Source organism: Crotalus tigris, unplaced genomic scaffold, assembly GCF_016545835.1.
Source record: "Crotalus tigris isolate CLP2741 ecotype Arizona unplaced genomic scaffold, ASM1654583v1 scf7180000020622.28001, whole genome shotgun sequence".
NCBI classification, from domain to species: domain Eukaryota; kingdom Metazoa; phylum Chordata; class Lepidosauria; order Squamata; family Viperidae; genus Crotalus; species Crotalus tigris.
The window spans coordinates 1-22,476 of record NW_024098108.1 but is presented as its reverse complement, the minus strand read 5'-3'; the positions used below and the strand labels follow the sequence as shown (position 1 = coordinate 22,476).

Genomic DNA, 22,476 nt, shown 5'->3' with positions numbered 1-22,476 from the left:
AATTTATGTTTCCAACATGAACTGTATCTCTATGTTCCCAATTTGGCCTCTTGTTTTTCTCCCTCTGAAGTGGAAAGGGCACAAAGAGACCCAGCCTCCTAGTCTCTCGTACCGGCATCCAGCCGCCTGCTTAGGGACAGGAAGTCGGCCATGCCGAGAAGGTCGTTCTGAATGGAAGTGGAAGGACGGCCACAGAAACGGACAGGAAGTTCCATCCCGGGGAGGTCGGTGTGTAAGACAGTGGAGGACTACTGCGCATGTGTGACTGGAAGTTGGCAGGTAAGGTTGATTTCCTTGTGTGGCTGCTATTCCTGCCTAAGGCTGCGTTCTGATGACTTTGCCCCTAAAACAACAACATAGTCTTTCATATCTTGGGAAAGCCTGACTTTTTTGCCCTCTTTTGGGCAAAGAAAGAGTAGGGCCTGAGGTTTTTAAGAAGAGATTTGACAACCATTTGTCTGAAATGGTACTATAGGCTTTCCTGCTGGACTACAAGACCTTCCAACTCTATTGTTGTTATTGTTGATCTCCCAAAGCAATTGCTCACTGTATTTTCTTCCACTGTTTAGAAGGAAAAACATAACAGAAAGGAGAAACTATTCTCCTTTTAGCCGTTGTTTTGTGGTTAATTCAGGGTTCGGGGGAAATTTGACCGGCTCCTCTGGTTCAAGCCTATGCTCCAGCTCAAAATATGGAGTTGTGTTGTTTTGAGGAGGCTGTGCCAATAGCAAGTGGGAGGTCTTGTGGCAGGATTTGATTCTCTTCACCCCAAGACCAGCTGGTAAAAGCAGGAAAGTTTGCCTTCTCATGGACACGTTCCATCATAAACCGATCAAGAATTCTGGTGATTTGTTATGATTCCTACAACTCAGTGCTTTTTTCTTAGGCCCTAGGAGTAGGTAACCCAAAACACTCGAAGAGCCACTTGGACCCATTTACAACGGAAAACATCTTTTATGACTCATGGACTTCTACTCCCAGAATTCCTGAGTCAGCATAGCTGGGCTAGCTAGCTCTCTCCTGCCCTTCCTGCTTCCTGCAGAGACGCAGCAAAAGGAGGAGTGCCATCCAGTAAGCTTTTTAGCTCATCGGAGAACACTGTGAGTCCACTCTCTTTTTTACACACACACACACACAGAGAGAGAGAGAGAGAGAGTGGGAGGAGGGGGGAAGCACAAGTGCCTCCCTCTCTGTCTGCAAATGGCAGAGGAGGCTGGGAGCCGCAGGGGAAGGCTCAAAGAGCCATATGCGGCTCCAGAGCCGCAGGTTGCTGACTCCTAGGGGCACTCAGAGTACACCTTTGATAAAGGAATATACATAATAAGCAAACACGTATAAAACTGAGTTTAGTCAAAGCAGCAAAGTCTGCCCTCTTGTGGCCAGCGTGTGCTGTAACGTTTAGCAAAGAAGCCCTGAAGTAGCTTATTTTTATTCTTTCATTTCCTTCCTTTGATGGAAGCTCAAAGCAGCCACAGAAGAGGCTGCTGGGAATACAAAAGATAATTGCAGAAGCTAAAATTTCATTTCTAATAGGGCACTGAGGAGGGCAAACCAGGGAATGCTGCCCTCCTGTAGCCAGGTAAGTCCATGGCATTTTTTCCCCAAGGTACAGCAGAAAAGGTTACTGGATAGATTAAATATAGATTGGGTGTCAAACTCAATTTCACTGAGGGCCGCATCAGCATTGCAGTTGCTCGGAGGGGGGAGGGGGCTGGGTGGGTGTGGCCAGAGTGGGTGTGGCCTACTGGGTGGGTGTGCATGGAGTGGGTGTGGCCTACTGGGTGGGCGTGCCCAGTTCTACACCAGTCGCGTCAAGGGTGCCTGTGGGGGTCTGGGCAGGAACGGGACAGATCTGAGGGTCTCTGGCAGAAGAGGGTGGGACGGGGGCAAGTGCCAAGGCATGGTCCACTGGGGCAAGTACCAAGATGGCCACCACAAAATTGTACATTGGCTCCCAGCCGGCTGGGGCCAAGACAGCGGGCTCCCTCACTGTTTCCAGGATGGCTTCGTGGGCCACATGAAACCACTTTGCGGGCCGCATCCGGCCCCCGGGCATTGTGTTTGACATGTCTGATATAGATGATTAATAGGTGAGATAGATAATAGATGAGAGAGGGAGAGAGAGAGAGAGAAATCTAAAACATTTGTTATATAAAGCACAAAAAACTTCATTGGAAGTTTATTTTGGTAGAACCCCCAAATCCTTACAAAAGATGATCCTCGGTGATTTCGGCACAGGGCAGGAGCACAAGGTGCCTAACAGGTCCAAGCTCCTGACCGCAGGATCCCAAATATAGTGAAGGAAGACTCGAAAAATACTTTATTGTTCTGCATCATATCTTCCAAGCGTTACCCAGTTGCAACAGTTTGTACAACAATTCAAAACATAATACAGTCTTACAGATAAAATACATAAAAGCATAATACAATATTTTAAGGATAAAAAGTCACACAAAAATTACAAAAGCAATGATAAAATACCATGGGTTAAATAGTTCACTAATTTAAAATGACATTTTTGACAAAAGGTGAGGTGTAAAAGGAACAATAGTTGTCATCAAAAGATTTTTCTCAGAAGAAAGAAAACACAACTTCAGTGTTCAAATACATAAATATCACAACAGGTATCTCTTGGTGAAGAGATGGTGATAAGAAAGAATAAATAAAAACAGGTAAAAGATAAAACTTGTCTACCATAAGCATCACAACTACTTAACAACAGTAAATCAGGAGTAAAACTCAGTTGTATTACAAAAAATAAATGTCAAACAGAAATTTCAGGAACAAAAAGACAAATGTGTGTGACAAAAGAAATCAAAATTCTTGAGGTGACCGCCATACTGTGTGTCATGTTTAATATTTATCAATCAAAACATAACTTACACATTTTAAACAACAGCCGTGGATAAAATTATTCCAAATAGAAATCTTTTATCAATCACTGGCCACACCAGACATTAAAAAGAGCGGTTGAGGTTTTCTGTCTGGTTCTAAGAACCATGGCTGTGGCTAAATTTATGCCAGGCAGAAAACTATAAAATCTATTATCAATCACCGGCACACCCAGCGTTAAAAAGGGCCATTGAGATGCTTTCTGGTTCTAAGAACGACCATCGTGCCTAAATTAAGCCAGGCAAGAAATCTACTCAGGATTTCAATGGCCACATCTTTAGCTGACTGTGTTCAGCAGGTCAGCGGTTCAAATCTCACCGGCTCAAGATTGACTCAGCCTTCCATCCTTCAGGGGTAGGTAAAATGAGGACCCAGATTGTTGGGGGCAATGTAAATATATATATACATTGCTTACTGGTATACACCGCTTAGAGAGTGCTTGCACTTAAAGCGGTATATAAGTCTCATAAATAAATAAATAAATAAATTTAAAAGGGTCACACAGATTTATTTTCCAGTTTGAGGACATAATGTTTCACTCTAGCAAAAAACTAGTTATTAATTTATAGAGATGGCAATACCTCGTATTAAAGTGTGTCACCAGGTTTACTTTTGGTTCCAAGAGATCTGGCTGCAGCTGACATTATTTCTCAGGGTCTGAAGTTGGGAGGGAAGCGATTCAAAAGGATTCCCTTCCAGTTTGAGACTCAGCTAGGGCCCCGGAGGAGGCTTGTAGTTGAGCGCTGTTGACTCCTCCAGTGTGACTCGCCCTGGCTGCTCACTCAGGTACTGAAAGGGTCTCCCTCCCAGGGTGGGTCTCACAGAGTGTGTGCTCAGAGGCTGGACGAGCCTGGGAGCGTCTGGCTGCCTACTCATTCAGTGTGAGTTTCACAGAGTAGTAACTCAGGGACTGGAAGACCCCTGTCAGGAGTGCCTTGGCATCACCTCTCTGAGTCAGGATGGCCTCAGCAGCAGTGCAGCCTTTTGCCCAAGAAATGCAGCCCATCAACTCACCCGTGCCCATTTACAGCCAGCTTTCCTCCTCCGCTGCCCTCCCGCAGCCATTCTCCACGGCCAGTGGGCCCTTGGCCCTCTGCCTGTCGCCCTTCGGCCCGGCCAATTCACCCAGATACCGTTTGTCCTGGGTCTGTGTCTGTACAGGACAAATAGCCCACAGCCAGCTGGGTGGCAGGCAGGAGCCATGGTGCTGCGGGGGCAGCGTGCAATGAGCAATCCCAGGGGCTGGGGAGGGGAGTTGTGATACAAGATTTTTTAAAGTGCTGTGGCTGCTCTGCATGTTTTGGGGCCTTGCAGCTCTGACCCCAGAATCGGAAGGAGGGGGACTGGCAGCAGAAGTAGCAGCCACCGGGGCCACTGGGGGGAGCAGTCAGACAAGAGTGTGTTGGGGAACGAGGGAGGGAGGGAGGGGCACCTCAAGGGGGCTTCACGAAGACAGCTTGACTTGCAACTCAAAGAGGGGAGGAGAAAGGCCGGAGCAGCTTCTGCTATAGCCAGGGAGGTGGGTTAGGGGGGCACACAGGCAAACAGCAAGGCCAGCGTGGCTTCTACCCACCCTTCCCTCCCACAACGGGTCACAGTTCCAACCCCCAAGCCCATGCCATTTGCCCTCCCTTCCCTCCCACGACGGCGCACGCAGTCCCATCAGCCCCAGCCCTTGCCATTTGCCCTCCCTTCCCTCCCACGACGGCGCACGCAGTCCCATCAGCCCCAGCCCTTGCCATTTGCCCTCCCTTCCCTCCCACGACGGCGCACGCAGTCCCATCAGCCCCAGCCCTTGCCATTTGCCCTCCCTTCCCTCCCACGACAGTGCAAGCACTCCCATCAGCCCCAGTCCTTGCCAGTTGCCCTCCCTTCCCTCTCAAGGTGCAAGCAGTCCCATTAGCCCACGCTTCCCTCCCATGACGCTCCAGTTCCAGCAGCACACCAGCCCTCTGTTTGCCTGTGTGCCCCCCAACCCGCCTCCCTGGCTGTGGCAGAAGCTGCTCCGGCCTTTCTCCTCCTCCCCTCTTTCGTTTGAGTTGCGAGTCAAGCTGTCTTCGTGAAGCCCCCTTGAGGTGCCCCTCCCTCCCTCCCTTGTTCCCCCAACACACTCTTGTCTGACTGCTCCCTCCAGTGGCCCCGGTGGCTGCTACTTCTGCTGCCAGTCCCCCTCCTTCTGATTCTGGGGTCAGAGCTGCAAGGTCCCAAAACATGCAGAGCAGAGCACTTTTTTAAAAAAATCTTGCATCACAGCTGCCCTCCCCAGCCCCTGGGGTTGCTCAGCGCATGCTGCCCCCGCAGCACCATGGCTGGGGGCTATTTGTTCCATATAGCCAAAGGCCCGGGACAAAGGGTGTCTGGGTGAATTGTCCAGGCCGAAGGGCGACGGGCAGAGGGCCAAGGGTCCACTGGCCGTGGAGAATGGCTGCGGGAGGGCAACGGAGGAGGAAAGCTGGCTGTAAATTGGCTGAGGCGAGTGGCAGGGGGCGAAGGAGGCATGACCAAGGGTCCATGCCTAAACATGGGGGGCGGTGCAGATGGAATCAGGAATAGTGCATCTCTTTTGTCTCTCTGGTTTCATGGACTGCAATGATCATGATCATCATTGACCAGTGAGGGAAGCGATCCAAAAGGATTCCCTTCCAGTTTGAGACTCAGTTGGGGAGCCTCAGGGACCGGAAGAGACTTCCAGCCGAGGGCTATTGATGCCTCCAGTGTGATTCGCCCTCGCTGCTCACTCGGGGACTGAAAGAGGGAGACTTCTAGTGTGAGTCTCAGAAAGTATCTGCTCATGGACTGAGTGAGTCTGGGAGCCGATAATTATCCACATCCATTCGGTGTGAGTGTCACACAAGCTCAGGGACTGAAAGACCTCTAAAAATGAGTCATCACTATTTACAGGATGGATTGGCATGTGGAATGCTTGTGTGGCCCTTCTCAAGTTCTAAGAAGTACAGCTGTGGCTAACATTACACTAGGCCAGAATACTAATTACTGTTTTAATAATCAGTGACCAAGCCTAGCAATAGAAAGGGCCATAGACATTTTCTTTTGGGTTTTAAGAACCATTGCCAGGCCTAACAGTAAGGAGGCAAGAAAAGTATGGAATCTTATGTACATCATGGAACACACCTAGAATGGGCTAAAAATACAACAGGCAAGAAAACAAGAATCCCTATTATGTAGCAATGGTCACAGATAGGATTAAAATGTGTAGTGTGGTGTGATCATGAAAGTGGCTTACATTTTCAGCGATTGTTCTAAAGGTCAGTTTTGACATAATTGGTGAAATAGCATTCTTGGTGGAGATCATGTTCATTCTTGCGTTCCATTCCTTCTTCCTCCTTTTTCACCATCAACACTGCAGGCTGACAAGTGAGTCTTCTGTCTTCTAGGATGGTGTAGAGTACATGCCTTTGAGATAAAAAAAATATTAACATTACTTCAGCTGCCACTGAGGTTTTACACTTAAGAAGGCACAATACACTGTGGTTACTATTACCTCAGATACCCCTACTTACCTAGGAAGAATGGACCATCAATTTTTTTTGGGGGGGGGGAACATTGACCTCCCTCCATATCCTAAAGCTTTGAAGAATACAACTTACCTTACAGCGTAGGAGGCGCCATCACAGCCAAAGGCTAATAGGGCTTGAGCTGCAGACATTTTCTTGCTGTCTTGGTTCTTCTTTTTTCTTTCTTCGCCTTTGTTTCTTCCTTCGCAGTGTCTCTTCTGAGGAACATTTGGCAACAGGGTGCAAATGTTCCTCCCCTCAATCTCAGTGACTCTAAAGCTATAAATTCTTTTCTAGATCAATGGCCACACCTAGCATTAAAAAGGGCCATTGAGGCTTTTTTTCTGTTTCTAAGAACCATCGCCATGGCTAGAATTATGCCAGGCAAGAAAGGTATAAAATCTATTATCCATCAACAGCCCCACTTAGAATTAAAAGGTCCATTGAGAGGTTTCCTTTCTGATTCTAAGATCCATCGCCATGGCTAGAATTATGCCAGGCAGAAAACTATAAAATCTATGATTAATCACTGGCCACGTTGGTCATTTAAATGGGCCACTGAGAGGTTTTCTTTCTGGTTCTACGAACCATAGCCATGGCTAAATTTACACCAGGCAGAAAACTATAAAATCTATTATCAAGCAATGGCCACACCTAGAATTAAAAGGTCCATTGAAACTTTCTTTCTGGTTCTAAGAACCGTTGCCAGGGCTTAATTTATGCCAGGCAAGAAAGATATAAAATCAACTATCTACAAGATCGTATTCATTCTTGATTTCCATTCCTTCTTCTTGTACTTTTACCATAAAAGCTGAGTCTTCTGTCTTCTAAGATGCTGTAGTACATGCCTTTGAAATAAAAAAAAAATCAACGTTACTTCAGCTGCCACTGAGGTTTTACACCTAAGAAGGCACAATACACTGTGGGTACTATTACCTCAGATGCAGGTGTTACCCCTACTTACCTAGGAAGAATGGACCATCAATTTTTTTGCTGGGGGGGGGACCATTGACCTCCCTCCATATCATAAAACTTTGAAGAATACAACTTACCTCACAGCGTAGGAGGCGCCATCACAGCCAAAGGCTAATAGGGCTTGAACTGGAGAAATTTTCTTGCTGTCTTGGTTCTTCTTTTTTCTTTCTTCGCCTTTGTTTCTTCCTCCGTGTCTCTTCTGAGGAACATTTGGCAACAGGCGTGCAAATGTTCCTCCCCTCGATCTCAGGGACTCTAAAGCTACAAAATCTTTTGTACATCAACAGCCACACCTAGCATTAAAAAGGGCCATTGAGGTTTTCTTTTGGTTCTAAGAACCATCGCCATGGCCAGAATTATGCCAGGCAAGAAAGATATAAAATCTATAATCTATCAACAGCCACACCTAGCATTAAAAAGGGCCATTGAGGTTTTCTTTTGGTTCTAAGAACCATCGCCATGGCCAGAATTATGCCAGGCAGAAAACTATAAAATCTATAATCAGTCAACAGTCACATTGGTCATTTAAAAAGGCCGTTGTAATTTCCTTTCTGCTTCTAAGAACCATCACCATGGCTAAAATTACGCCAGGCAGAAAACTATAAAATCTATTATCGATCAACAGCCATGCCTAGCATTTAAAAGGGCTGTTGGGGAGGTTTCCTTTCTGGTTCTAATAACAATTGCCAGGGCTTAATTTATGCCAGGCAAGAACGATATAAAATCTATTATCTAAAACATTATATTCTTCTTAATTTCCATTCCTTCTTCTTGTACTTTTACCATCGACGCTGAGTCTTATGTCCTCTAAGATGCTGTAGTACATGCCTTTGAGACAAAAAAAAAATCAGCATTACTTCAGCTGCCACTGGCGTTTTACTCCTATGAATGCACAATACACTGTTGTTACTATTACCTCAGAAGCAGTTGTTACCCCCTAGTTACCTAGGAAGAATGGACCATCAATTTCCTAGGAAGAATGGACCATCCACTTCACTCCATATCCTAAGACTCTGAAGAATACAACTTACCTCACAGCGTAGGAGGTGCCATCACAGCCAAAGGCTAATAGGGCTTGAGCTGCAGACATTTTCTTGCTGTCTTGGTTCTTCTTTTTTCTTTCTTCGCCTTTGTTTCTTCCTCTGTGTCTCTTCTGAGGAACATTTGGCAACAGGTGTGCAAATGTTCCTCCCCTCAATCTCAGGGACTCTAAAGCTATAAAATCTTTTATAGATCAACGGCCACACCTAGTATTAAAAAGGGCCGTTGAGGCTTTCTTTCTGGTTCTAAGAATCATCGCCATGGCCAGACTTATGCCAGGCAGAAAACTATAAAATCTATAATCAATCAACAGCCACACTGGTCATTTAAAAAGGCCGTTGTAATTTCCTTTCTGGTTCTAAGAACCATCACCGTGGCTAGAATTATGCCAGGCAGAAAACTGTAAAATCTATAATCAATCAACAGCTGTGTCTAGCATTTAAAAGGGCTGTTGGGGAAGTTTCCTTTCTGGTTCTAAAAACCATTGCAGTGGCTAAATTTACAGCTGGCAAGAAAAGTATTAAATCTATTATCTACAGTTCAGTTTTGATTTATGTGGTGAAGTAGCATTCTTGATATTCATTCTTGCGTTCCATTCCTTCTTCCTCCATTTTCATCTTCTGTCTTCTAAGATGGTGTAGCAGAAGTCTTTGAGTTAAAAAAAATAGTATTACTTCAGCTGCCCCTGGAGTTTTACTCCGAAGAATGCACAAAGTACAGTGGTTACTATTACCTCAAGTGCAAGTGTTACCTTTCCTTATCTAGGCATAATGCAGAGGTTCCCAACCATTTGGGCACCAGGGAATGGTGCCATGGATAAAGGGTTTTCGCGGACCAGAGGGGGTATGGTTTTGAATACCTGCATCCTGAGGATGGAGTTTGCTTGTTTGGGTGGCCTGCTTGGTGGCATGGTGCGGTCCAGTGCTGGTCCACAGACTGAGGGTTGAGGACCCCTGGCATAATAGATCAACAAGTAGTGGAAGACCACCCACCTCCCTCCATATCCTAAGTCTTTGAAGAATACAAGACTCAACTCAACTTACCACACAGTGTAGGAGGCTCCATCACAGCCAAAGGCTAATAGGGCTTGAGCTGGAGACATTTTCTTGCTGTCTTGGTCTTCTTTTTTCTTTCTTCGCTTTTGTTTCTTCCTCTGCTGTGCACAGCAAGGGTTGTCTCTTTTGAGGAACATTTGTCAGCAAGAGTGCACTTGCTCTCCACTCAGTCTGCAAAGCTAAAAAAACTATAAAATCTTTTATAGATCAACAGCCACACCTAGCATTAGAAAAGGACTGTTGAGGTTTTATTTCAGGTTCTGAAAACCATTACCATGGCTAAAATTATGCCAGGCAAGAAAACCATAAAGTTTATAATCTATCAACAGCCATGCCTAGCTTTAAAAGGGGCCATTGAGAGTTCCCCCCCCCCCAGTTCTAAGAACCATTGCCATGGCTAAATTTACGCCTGGCAACAAACATTTAAAAGTTTATTATCTACAATTCAGTTGTGATTGAGTTGGTGAAGTAGCATTCTTGATGGAGACCATATTCATTCTTGTGTTCTATTCCTTCTTCCTCCATTTTCACCATCAACACTGCAGGCTGGCAGCTGAGTCTTCTATCTTATAAGATGGTGTAGTAGAAGCCTTTGAGTTAAAAAAAATAGTATTACTTCAGTTGCCCCTGGAGTTTTACTCCTAAGAATGCACAAAGTATAGTGGTTACTATTACCTCAGATGCAGGTGTTACCGTTCCTTATCTAGGTATAATGCAGAGGTTCCCAACTGTTTGGGCACCAGGGAATGGTGCTGTGGATAAAGGGTTTCCGCGGACCGGGGGGGGGGTGTTGAATACCTGCATCCTGAGGATGGAGCTTTGCTTGTTTGTGTGGCCCACTTGCTGGCATGCTGCAGTCCGGTGCTGGTCCACAGACCAGGGATTGGGGAGCCCTGGCATAACGGATCAACAAGTAGGGAAGACCACCCCCCTCCCTCCATATCCTTTGAAGAATACAAGACTAAACTAAACTTATCTCACAGCGTAGGAGGCGCCCTCACAGCCAAAGGCTAATAGGGCTTGAGCTGGAGACATTTTCTTGCTGTCTTGGTCTTCTTTTTTCTTTCTTTGCTTTTATTTCTTCCTCTGCTGTGCACAGCAAGGGTTGTCCCTTTCGAAGAACATTTGTCAGCAAGAGTGCACTTGTTTCTCCACTCAGACTGCAAAGCTAAAAAAACTATAAAATCTTTTGTAGATCAACAGCCACACCTAGCATTAGAAAAGGGCTGTTGAGGATTTATTTCAGGTTCTGAAAACCATTGCCATGGCTAAAATTATGCCAGGCAAGAAAACCATAAAGTTTATAATCTATCAACAGCCATGCCTAGCTTTAAAAGGGGCCATTGAGAGTCCCCCCCCCAGTTCTAAGAACCATCGCCATGGCTAAATTTATGCCTGGCAACAAACATTTAAAACTTTATTATCTACAGCTCAGTTGTGATTGAGTTGGTGAAGTAGCATTCTTGATGGAGACCATATTCATTTTTTTATTCCATTCCTTCTTCCTCCATTTTCACCATCAACACTGCAGGCTGACAACTGTGTCTTCTGTTTTCTAAGATCGTATAGTAGACGCCTTTGAGATTAAAAAAAAATATCAATGTTACATCAGCTGCCCCTGGACTTTTACTCCTAAGAATGCACAATACACAATGGTTACTATTAGCTCAGATGCAGGTGTTACCATTCCTTATCTAGGCATAATGCAGAGGTTCCCAACCTTTTGGGCACCAAGGACCGGTGCCGTGGAGAAAGGTTTTCTGTGGACCAGAGGGGGTGTGGTTTTGAATACTGCCTGAATCCTGAGGATGGAGCTTTGCTTATTTGTGTGGCCCACTTGCTGGCATGCTGCGGACCAGTAATGGTCCACCGACCAGGGGTTGGGGACCCCTGGCATAACGGATCATCCGCCTCCCTCCATACCCTGAGACTTTGAAGAATACAAGACTCAACTAAACTTACCTCACAGTGTAGGAGGTGCCATCACAGCCAAAGGCTAATAGGGCTTGAGCTGGAGACATTTTCTTGCTGTCTTGGTTCTACTTTCTTTCTTCTTCTTTCTCTTTGGTTTCTTCCTCTGCCATGCCCAGCATGCGTCGTCTCTTTCGAGGAACATTTGGCAGAAGAGCGCAACTTGGTCCTCCGCTCAATCTGCAAAGCTAGGAAACTATAAAATCTTTTATAGATCAACGGCCACACCTAGCATTAGAAAGGGGCCATTGAGGTTTCCTTTCTGGTTCTAAGAACCATTGCCATGGCTAAAATTATGCCAGGCAGAAAACTATAAAATCTATTATTAATCATCGGCCATGCTGGTCATTTAAACGGCCGTTGAGGTTTCCTTTCTGGTTCTAAGAACCATCATCATGGCTAAAATAATGCCAGCCAAAAAACTATAAAATCTATTATAGATCAACAGCCACACCTAGCATTAAGAAGGGCCATTGAGGTTTCCTTTCTGGTTCTAAGAACCATTGCCATGGCTAAAATTATGCCAGGCAGAAAACTATAAAATCTATTATTAATCATCGGCCATGCTGGTCATTTAAACGGGCCGTTGAGGTTTCCTTTCTGGTTCTAAGAACCATCATCATGGCTAAAATAATGCCAGCCAGAAAACTATAAAATCTATTATAGATCAACAGCCACACCTAGCATTAAGAAGGGCCATTGAGGTTTCCTTTCTGGTTCTAAGAACCATCACCATTGGCTAGAATTATGCCAGGCACAAATCTATAAAATCTATTATTAATCACCGGCCACACTGATCATTTAAATGGGCCGCTGAGGTTTCCTTTCTGGTTCTAAGAACCATCACCATGGCTAAAATTATGCTAGGGAAGAAAGGTGTGAAATCAAATATCAATCATAGTACCAGGTAGCAGCCAGAATATATAATGAAAACTCTTTAATTTCACAATAAATTCAAAGACCTAACCATAGTTACAGTTGGGAAACTGACTATCCTAGACCAGGGATAGGCAACCTTGGCTCTTTTATGACTCGTGGACTTCAACTCCCAGAATTCCTGAGCCAGCCATTCTGGCTCAGGAATTCTGGGAGTTGAAGTACACGAGTCATAAAAGAGCCAAGGTTGCCTACCCCTGTCGTAGACCAAGCAATGTCCAAAAACATTAATAAATTTCTAGGAGCCTGTCACTCTGACAAATTAGCCATGAATAGACAGACAGAAACAATATGTACCCACTTTGCAAAAAAGACCACACCTCTTCACCAGCAATCCACACTGAGATATGCATAGATTAACACTATGATTAACATCAGACCAGCAATCAAGAAGTAAACAATGTCCTAATCAAGGAACTGCCAAAGACGCTAACAACAAATAGCACAACAAAGAACCTCCAAGACCATTTTTTTAAAAAACTGCTAAAGCACGCCTTAGGGCAGTGATGGCGAACCTTTTAGATCTTTTAGAGTGTCCAAAAGCCGCCCTGCCCCAGCTCTCGCCCGCCCGCCTCCCCATCCCGCTCTGCCATCCCGCAGGGCCACCGACCGCCTCCATGGCCCGTCGCAGATCTCCCAGGTGGTCCTGCAGTGCCATGGCAGCCACGCCTTCTGCCTGCGCCCCACAGCATCATCTGCATGCGACAGGGTGCGAGGGCGGAGTCTGGTCCCCACTGCCCGGCTGCCATGTCCTTGGCTGGGCTGCTGCGCACGGGCCACACCCAGGGGTGATTCTCCTCCGGGGGTCTGCTGGAGAAGAGGGGGCCGCGGGGGGAAGTGGGGCTGGGGCGAAGGCGCGCGTGCCCATAGAGAGGGCTCAGAGTGCCACCTCTGTCCCACGTGCCATAGGTTCGTCACCACTGCCTTAGGGTAAATTTCAGCAAGGCCCAAACAGTACTGGCCAGGCTTCCTCAATTTCATGATACACCGAAGAATGAATTAAACCATCTGTCTTACTGTTGATGTCTTCTTCTTCGTCTACAGGTCATTTTGGATTCGTGCCTTGAAAGTCAACATTACTTCAGTTGGAACTGGGGTTTTACTCCTAAGAATGCACAATACACAGTGGTTACTATTACCCCAGACACAGGGGTTACCCGTGCTTACCTAGGCATAATTACTGGAAGACCATCCACCTCCCTCTATATCCTAAAGCAGGGGTCTCCAAACCTGGCCCTTTTATGACTTGTGGACTTCAACTCTCAGCACGCTGGCTGAGGAATTCTGGGAGTTGAAGTCCACACGTCATAAAAGGGCCAGGTTTGGAGACCCCTGTCCTAAAGCTTTAAAGAATATAAGACTCAACTAAACATACCTCTCAGCGTAGAGGGTGCCATCACAGCTGAAGACTAAGAGGGCTTGCGCTGGAGACATTTTCTTGCTCTTTTTTTCTTCTTTTTTCTTCTTTCTCCTTTGTTTCTTCCTCAGTCGTGCCCGGCAACGTTGTCTCTTTCTTTCGAAGAATATTTGGTAGAAGAGTGCACTTCCTTTGCTCAGTCTGCAAAGCTACAAAACTATAACATCTTTTACAGATCAATGGCCAACCTAACATTAAAAAGGGCCATTAATGTTTTCTTTTTGGTTCTATGAACCATTGCCAAGGCTACATTTCCAGACCAACAATCAAGAAGTAAACAATACCCTAATCAAGGAGCTGCCAAAGAAGCTAACAACACATAGCGCAACAAACAACCTCCAAGACCATTTTCGCTAACACTGAAAGGAGCCACTAGAACAGTGATGGCGAACCTTTTAGAGACCGAGTGCCCAAAAACTTGCCCCGACCCCGCTCCACCCCTCCATCCCCACCCCCCACCCCCCCGCCCACAGGACCACTTACCGCCTCCATGGCCCTCCGCAGATTGCCCAGGCAGCCCAGCAGCACTATGGCAGCCACGCCCTCTGCCCATGCCCTGCAGCATCAACTGCATGATGGGGTGTGAGGGCAGAGTCTTGTCTACGCTGCCTGGCTGCCATGTCCTTGGTTGCGCTGTTCCGTGTGGGCCACACTCGAGGGCGAGTCTCCTTCAGGGGAGCTGCTGGAGAGGAGGGGGTCGCAGGGGGAGGCAAGGCTGGGGCAACAGCACATGTGCCCACAGAGAGGGCTCCGAGTGCCATAGGTTCGCCGCCACTGCACTAGAACATAAACTGGGAACAAACTGCACTACAACAGGGGTGTCAAATTGCCGGCCCATGGACCGGACAGGTCACGTGGAAGCCACGCCCACCCCATTGCCGGCAAGGGCAAAACCAGCCCGATGCATTGCATGACGTCACATGACGTCACAAGTTTGGACATGCTTGGTCTACAAGAAAACCGCCAAGCTCAGAGAGCACCAAAGACACCTCATTTCAACTGTTAACCACAAATATTCTTCTTTATTGGTATTCCTCATATTAAAATGCATCACCAGGTTTACTTTTGATTCTAAGAAGTCTGGCTAGTATTGGCATTATTTCCAAGGGTGTGAAGGTGGGAGGGAGGTGATCCCAAAGGATTCCCTTCCGGCTTGAGTCTCACTGAGGGAGTCCTCAGGTACTGGAGGAGGCTGGTATCTGTCTGATTTTAAGATCTACAGCCAATAGCTAAAATTGTCTTGGGTCAGAAATTTTTTTGCTACTTTTTAGGCATGTTTGTCACACTTATGACTGCTCTTTTTACCCTTGATACTTTGTAATGTTTAAAAAAAAACTTTGCTAAAGCAAGTCTTAAGATAAACTTTAGCAAGACCCAAAGATTTTTGCAGTAGTTAAAATGTTGCAAACAGTATCTGCCAGGCTTCCTCACTTTCATAATACACTGGAGAGTGAATTAAACCATCTGTCTTACTGTTGATGTCTTCTTCTTCGTCTACATGGATTCATGCCTTTGAAATTAAAAAAAAAATCAACATCACCAAATGACCATGGATGTTCAGAGGGTAGAAAAGCAATCAGTCAAAGGGGTTTTATGTGTTTTATCCTACTTGTGAAAGAAGGCAAGATACAATAACTTGTAACATTGCTCCCTTAAGTCACTAGCCTGTTTTCTACATGTTTTGCTTCTTTTAAGGCAGAGGTCTTCAAACTTGACCCTTTTATGACTTGTGCATTGGCACGCTAGCTGAGGAATTCTGGGAGTTGAAGTCCACAAATAGACCCCAGGGCTTCAGCTCCCAGAATTCCTCAGCCAGGCACGCTGGCTGAGGAATTCTGGGAATTGAAATACAGAAGTCATAAAAGGGCCACATTTGAAGACCCTTGGACTTCAATTCCCAAAATTCCTGAGCCAGCCATGTTGAGGGGAAAGGGAGGTTTCCAAGCTGAGCCATGCTGGATCAGGAATTCTGGGAGTTGAAGTTCACAAGTTATAAAAGAGCCAAGGCTGCCTACCCCTGCACTAGTTTCTTGTCTTGTTAACTTGTTAAACTATAGGGTTTCCTGCCTGAGCAGAGGATTGGACTAGATGACCTCTAAGATCCCTTCCAACTTTATTATTATTATTATTATATATTTTACTTTTAGGGGCTTGTGCGTTGATTAAAATTACCTCAGATTCCAAAAAAATTACTTTATTCCTGAGAGCAAAATCAATTCCTGAGATAATTTTACCTTTAAAGCTAATTTTAACTCCTATTCACCTTTGCTGGTTTGGTCCCTTTAAAAAGGACATGGCTGAGATTACCTCAGGTTCCACCAAAATTTTATTCTAAGAACTTAAATTCTTGGCTAAAATTACCCCAGGAATTCACTTTATTCCTAAGAAGAAAGTCAGTTCAAGAGATAATTTTACCTTTAAAGCTAATTTTAACTCCTATTCACCTTTGCTGGTTTGGTCCCTTTAAAAAGGACATGGCTGAGATTAGCTCAGTTCCATCAAAATTTTATTTTAAGAACTTGAATTCTTGGCTAAAATTACCCCAAGAATTCACTTTATTCCTAGGAAGGTCAGTTCCTGAGATAATTTTACCTTTAAAGCTAATTTTAACTCCTATTCACCTTTGCTGGTTTGGTCCCTTTAAAAAGGACATGGCTGAGATTAGCTCAGGTTCCATCAAAATTTTATTCTAAGAACTTGAATTCTTGGCTAAAATTACCCCAAAAATTCACTTTATTCCTAAGAGGAAAGTCAGTTCCTGAGATAATTTTACCTTTCAAGCTAATTTTAACTCCTATTCACCTTTGCTGGTTTGGTCCCTTTAAAAAAGACATGGCTGAGATTACCTCAGGTTCCATTAAAATTTTATTCTAAGAACTTGAATTCTTGGCTAAAATTACCCCAAGAATTCACTTTATTCCTAAGAGAGAAGTCAGTTCTTAAGATAATTTTACCTTTAAAGTTAAATTTAACCTTTGCTGGTTTGGTCCCTTTAAAAAGGACATGGCTGAGATTAGCGTTCGACCAAAATTTTAAGAACTTGACTAGTATTATTCTAAGACACAGCGGTTTGCGTTATTCCCCGAGCGAAAGACTGAGATAAGTATCTTTAGCGACCTATGGGTTTTGGAGTCCTTTAAATAAAACACCGTTGAGCTACCACTGGCGTTTTACTCGTAAGAATACACGCCGTGGTTAAAATTACCGCAGGTGCTATCCTGACTCCTCGAGAACAATAAGCTATTAATTAGCTAACGAACTCGCGCCCCCCTCCGCATCCCTAAAAGATAAAAAAAATTCTCCGCCAGAATTACCTCAAAGCTCAAAAGGCCCTGCCCGACCTCGAGCTCGAGGACTTGAGCCGCGGGAGAGCCGGAGAGAGACATTTTTGCCCTCCGGCGCCCCGCAGCAAAAAGGAAAAAGTCGGCGGGCTTCTCAAGCTGAGTGCCAAAAGAAAAGCGAGCGCGCTGCAGAGGCAGGAGACGCCGCTATCGCCTCTCTTCTGAGGAAAAAGAGACGCGGTAGCGGCGTCGGCTGCCTCTGCAGCGCGCTCGTTTTTCTTTTGGCACTCAGCCTGAGGAGCCCGCCGACTTTTTAAATGCCCCCGCCTCTCGGAGAGGGGAGAGGCCGCTCAGCCAATCCGAGGGAAGCGTTTCCGGAGCAGCCAATCATGAGCGAGATGGGTGTGCAGACAGGAGCCCGCGAGGCAGTCCGAGGGCGCTGGGCGGGAAAGGCGCGCGCTCTTTCCCGCCCAAACACAGGTGCGAACGCTGGGCTATTTTCCCAGCTCGCGCAGCGGTTGCCATGGAGACGGCCGCCGCGCGGGAAGCTGCTCATCACGGTCAGGTGTGCCTCGGCCCGCACAGGTGAAGATAATTAGACTGCGTAATGCCTCCTCCTCGAGCCTTCGCCCCGCCCGGGGACCCTTTGGACTACAAATCCCATTCGTCAGGCAGCCTTGTGCCTGAGAGGCTGACTCCCACCACCCCCCTCTCCCGTTGCAAAGGCCCAGTTTTTAAAATATCCCCATCATTTTTGCAGCTGTGCTTTTTAGGATTGAGAGAACAGAGGGCGACTTGGGCTTCTACTGGATTACAAGTCCCATCAGCCCCCTCTGGGGTGCTGATGGGGATCGTCCCTTCTTCCAACAGAGAACTTTATCTTGTTGAGCAGGAAAATGCTTAAAATGCTGTTATAAAAAAAACTGAAAATTTTATAAATGCAAAATAAAATAAAGATTACATGCAGAATTTAGGAGATGCTTTCCATTTTTTTTGCTGCAGAGAGATATTCTGTTAAATTCTAGTTGGAACTCCACGTCTCTTATTCTGTTGCTTTGCTTGGGTTATGCTTATGCTTATGCTCCCACCGCCTGTTTCCTGGGAGAGGGGAAGTTATTTATTTTATTAACGGTATTAACACCTTATTAATAGGGCCAGGGGAGGCCTGTTTGCTGCAACGCAGGCGCGGAAGAAGAAATCTGCTTCAAAAGTATAAAAAATAAATGCAGTTTATTTTGAAAATGTGTATAACCTATCGTTCCCTTCTAGGTTTATCATTTAAAGGATGGATAAAAGGGATGAGACGTGAGAAGTTGCAAACTAATGTGGCTTGTATTATTGTTTGCCGTCCATCAACTTTGAGAGCTCCTCCAAAACACGTCAGCGGTTAGGACGGATAGGAAGCTTCTTCTTCTCTCCAGGTTGCCGAAACAGCTCACCCACCGCCCAGAGGTAAGAGAAAGGAAAAGCAGGCTCTCTGGGGGCAGCAGGAGACCCGGGTCTTTGCAGAGTCCGGCTTGCAATTTTGCTAACTTCCCAGTCACGGCTGCATCGACTGATGTAGGGCCAGGAGGAAGGGTGGGGACACCTGCCGGATGAAACCTTCAGCCTTTTTGGAAAAGGCAGTGGAGAAAGGAGGTCACGCTCCCTGGATTTCCAGCCTAGAGCCTCTGCCGGATGGGTGACCCCCCACCCCTTGCTGTGGCTGTTAAGAAGGAACTGGGAGAAAACAGGTAAGTTGTCCTTGAGGATTCCCCCCACCCTTTTTTTTGCCACTTTCAGTGAGGTTAAGGTTTTTCCTTTTAAAGAGACAGGGATGGAAATGGAGTAAGGTTGGGAGCACAGTAAAAACCCCAAGAGGAAGCGGAAAACAGGGTGGGAGGTTGCGATCGCCACCGCTCCTCTCAATATTGCAGTTTTGGTGGGAAATAGCGGGGGGGACCTCTCCAAGGGCCTTCCCACTAGCAGAGCTTGGCAGTCTACCGGAAAGGGCCTTTTCTGGCACACCTGGCAGGCCGTGCGACAGAATCTTTGGGTGATGCTCATGGGCCCCGCTTTCCGGGCATTTAGGGACAAGGTAAGAACGCATCTTTTTGGCTGAGCTTTTGATTTCTGAGCAACCCTCGAGTGTAATTTTAAGAGCGATTTCAATTGCGTTAACGTGGTTTGTAGATTACAGCGTTAGCGTTTTATGAAGCACTTTGATGGCAGAAGAAACAAAAATGACCAACAACTCAGAAGTGCTTGGGGTATTGTTAGGAGGGCACTGACTTTCTAGGCTGCCGTATCTATGTTTTTCCCTAGGTAAATACATGGGAGAATCCCATTGGAGGATAATTCCACTTTTTTTATTTAAAAAAGGTTAGTGTTCCTTCCATCGTGAACTCCTAGAGCAAAATGGAATCGCCAACAACTAGGAGTGCTTTGTTATGGTTTAGGAGACATTGACCTTTCTAGGCTGCGCTATGTCATGTTTTCCTGGTAAAATACATGGGAAAGTCCCATTGCAGGAAAATTCCACTTAGGGTTAGGGTTACGTCCCCGTGAACTCCTAGAGCAAAATGGACATCGCCAACAAACTCGGAGTGCTGGGGTATGGTTAGGAGGGCACTGACCTGTCTAGGCTGCCCTATCTATGTTTCCTGGTAAAATACATGGGAAAATCCCATTGGAGGAAAATCCAACTTAGAGTTAGGGTTACATCACCATGAACTCCTAGAGCAAAATGGACATCGCCAATGAACTCGAGTGCTTGGGTATGGTTAGGAGGGCAGTGACTTTTCTAGGCTGTCCTATCTATGTTTCCTGGTAAAATACAGAGGAAAATCCCAGTGGAGGAAAATTCCACTTAGCGTTAGGGTTACATCACCATGAACTCCTAGAGCAAAATGGACATCGCGAACAAACTCGGAAGTGCTTTGGGTATGGTTAGGAGTGCATCTGACCTTTCTAGGCTGCCTATGTATGTTTCCTGGTAAATACATGGGAAAATCCCCTGGAGAAATTCCACATAGGGTTAGGGTTACGTCTCCATGAACTCCTAGAGCAAAATCGACATCGCCAACGAACTCGGAGTGCTTGGTATGGTCAGGAGAGCACTGACCGTTCTAGGCTGCACTATCTATTTTTCCTGGTAAAATACATGAGAAAATCCCATTGCAGGAAAATTCCACATAGGGTTAGGGTTACGTCACCCTGAACTCCTAGAGCAAAATGGACATCGCCAACGAACTCGGAGTGCTTGGGTATGGTTAGGAGGGCACTGACTTTTCTAGGCTGTCTTATCTATGTTTCCTGGTAAAATACATGGGAAAATCCCATTGGAGGAAAATTCCAGTTATGGTTAGGGTTACGTCTCCATGAACTCCTATAGCAAAATGGACATCGCCAACAAACTAGGAGTGCTTGGGTATGGTTAGGAGAGCATTGACCTTTCTAGGCTGCGCTATGTATGTTTCCTGGTAAAATACATGGGAAAATCTCATTGGAGGAAAATTCCAGTTAGGATTAGGGTTACGTCTCCATGAACTCTTAGAGGAAAATGGACATCGCCAACAAACTCGGAGTGCTTGGGTATGGTTAGGATAGCCTTGACCTTCCTAGGCGGCCCTATCTATGTTTCCTGGTAAAATACATGGGAAAATCCCATTGCAGGAAAATTCCAGTTAGGGTTAGGGTTACGTCACCATGAACTCCTAGAGCAAAATGGACATCGCCAACAAACTCAGAGTGCTTGGGTATGGTTAGGGAGGCACTGACTTTTCTAGGCTGCCCTATCTATGTTTCCTGGTAAAATACATGGGAAAATCCCATTGGAGGAAAATTCCAGTTAGGGTTAGGGTTACGTCTCCATGAACTCCTATAGCAAAATGGACATCGCCAACAAACTAGGAGTGCTTGGGTATGGTTAGGAGTGCACTGACCTTTCAAGGCTGCCCTATGTATGTTTCCTGGTAAAATACATGGGAAAATCCCATTGGAGGAAAATTCCAGTTAGGATTAGGGTTACGTCTCCATGAACTCTTAGAGGAAAATGGACATCGCCAACAAACTCGGAGTGCTTGGGTATGGTTAGGATAGCCTTGACCTTTCTAGGCTGCCCTATCTATGTTTCCTGGTAAAATACATGGGAAAATCCCTTTGCAGGAAAATTCCAGTTAGGGTTAGGGTTACGTCTCCATGAACTCCTAGAGGAAAATGGACATCGCCAACAAACTAGGAGTGCTTGGGTATGGTTAGGAGAGCACTGACCTTTCTAGGCTGCCCTATCTATTTTTCCTGGTAAAATACATGGGAAAATCCCATTGGAGGAAAATTCCAGTTAGGGTTAGGGTTACGTCTCCACGAACACCTAGAGGAAAATGGACATCGCCAACAAACCCGGAGTGCTTGGGTATGGTTAGGAGTGCACTGACCTTTCAAGGCTGCCCTATCTATGTTTCCTGGTAAAATACATGGGAAAATCCCATTGCAGGAAAATTCCAGTTAGGGTTAGGGTTACGTCACCGCTAACTCCTAGAGCAAAATGGACATCGCCAACCAACTAGGAGTGCTTGGGTATGGTTAGGAGTGCACTGACCTTTCTAGGCTGCCCTTTCTATGTTTCCTGGTAAAATACATGGGGAAATCCCATTGCAGAAAAATTCCAGTTAGGTTAGGGTTACGTCTCATGAACTCCTAGGAAAATGGACACTCCAACAAATCGGAGTGATTGGGTATGGTTAGAGTGCACTGACCTTTCTAGGCTGCCCTATCTATGTTTCCTGGTAAAATACATGGGAAAATCCCATTGGAGGAAAATTCCAGTTAGGGTTAGGGTTACGTCTCCTTGAACTCCTAGAGGAAAATGGACATCGCCAACAAACTCGGAGTGCTTGGGTATGGTTAGGAGTGCACTGACCTTTCAAGGCTGCCCTATCTATGTTTCCTGGTAAAATACATGGGAAAATCCCATTGCAGGAAAATTCCAGTTAGGGTTAGGGTTACGTCACCGATAACTCCTAGAGCAAAATGGACATCGCCAACAAACTCGGAGTGCTTGGGTATGGTTAGGAGTGCACTGACCTTTCTAGGCTGCCCTATCTATGTTTCCTGGTAAAATACATGGGAAAATCCCATTGCAGGAAAATTCCAGTTGGGGTTAGGGTTACGTCTCCATGAACTCCTAGAGGAAAATGGACATCGCCAACAAACTCGGAGAGGCTTGGGTCTAGGGTTAGGAGTGCACGACCTTTCTGGCTAGCCCTAGTATGCTTTACTGATAAAAAAATAATAATGGGAAAATCCCAGTGAGGAAAATTCCAACTTAGGGTTAGGGTTACGTCTCCATGAACTCCTAGAGGAAAATGGACATCGCCAACAACTTCGGATGTGCTTGTTGGGTATGGTTAGGA

The 22,476-nt window shown here is 45.8% G+C and overlaps 1 long non-coding RNA gene across 2 annotated transcripts; it reads left to right on the top strand.

Annotated features, from left to right (window-relative positions):
- The first annotated feature begins 209 nt into the window (after positions 1-209).
- On the top strand, positions 210-17,912 carry LOC120319327. 2 transcript variants are annotated; one of them, XR_005559735.1, is made up of 3 exons: positions 210-279; positions 887-1,100; positions 17,844-17,912. It is a non-coding gene; the product is annotated as an uncharacterized LOC120319327 (long non-coding RNA). The 2 variants fall into 2 exon arrangements; XR_005559736.1 differs by lacking the exon at positions 17,844-17,912 and adding an exon at positions 13,430-13,470.
- The last annotated feature ends 4,564 nt before the right edge of the window (positions 17,913-22,476 follow it).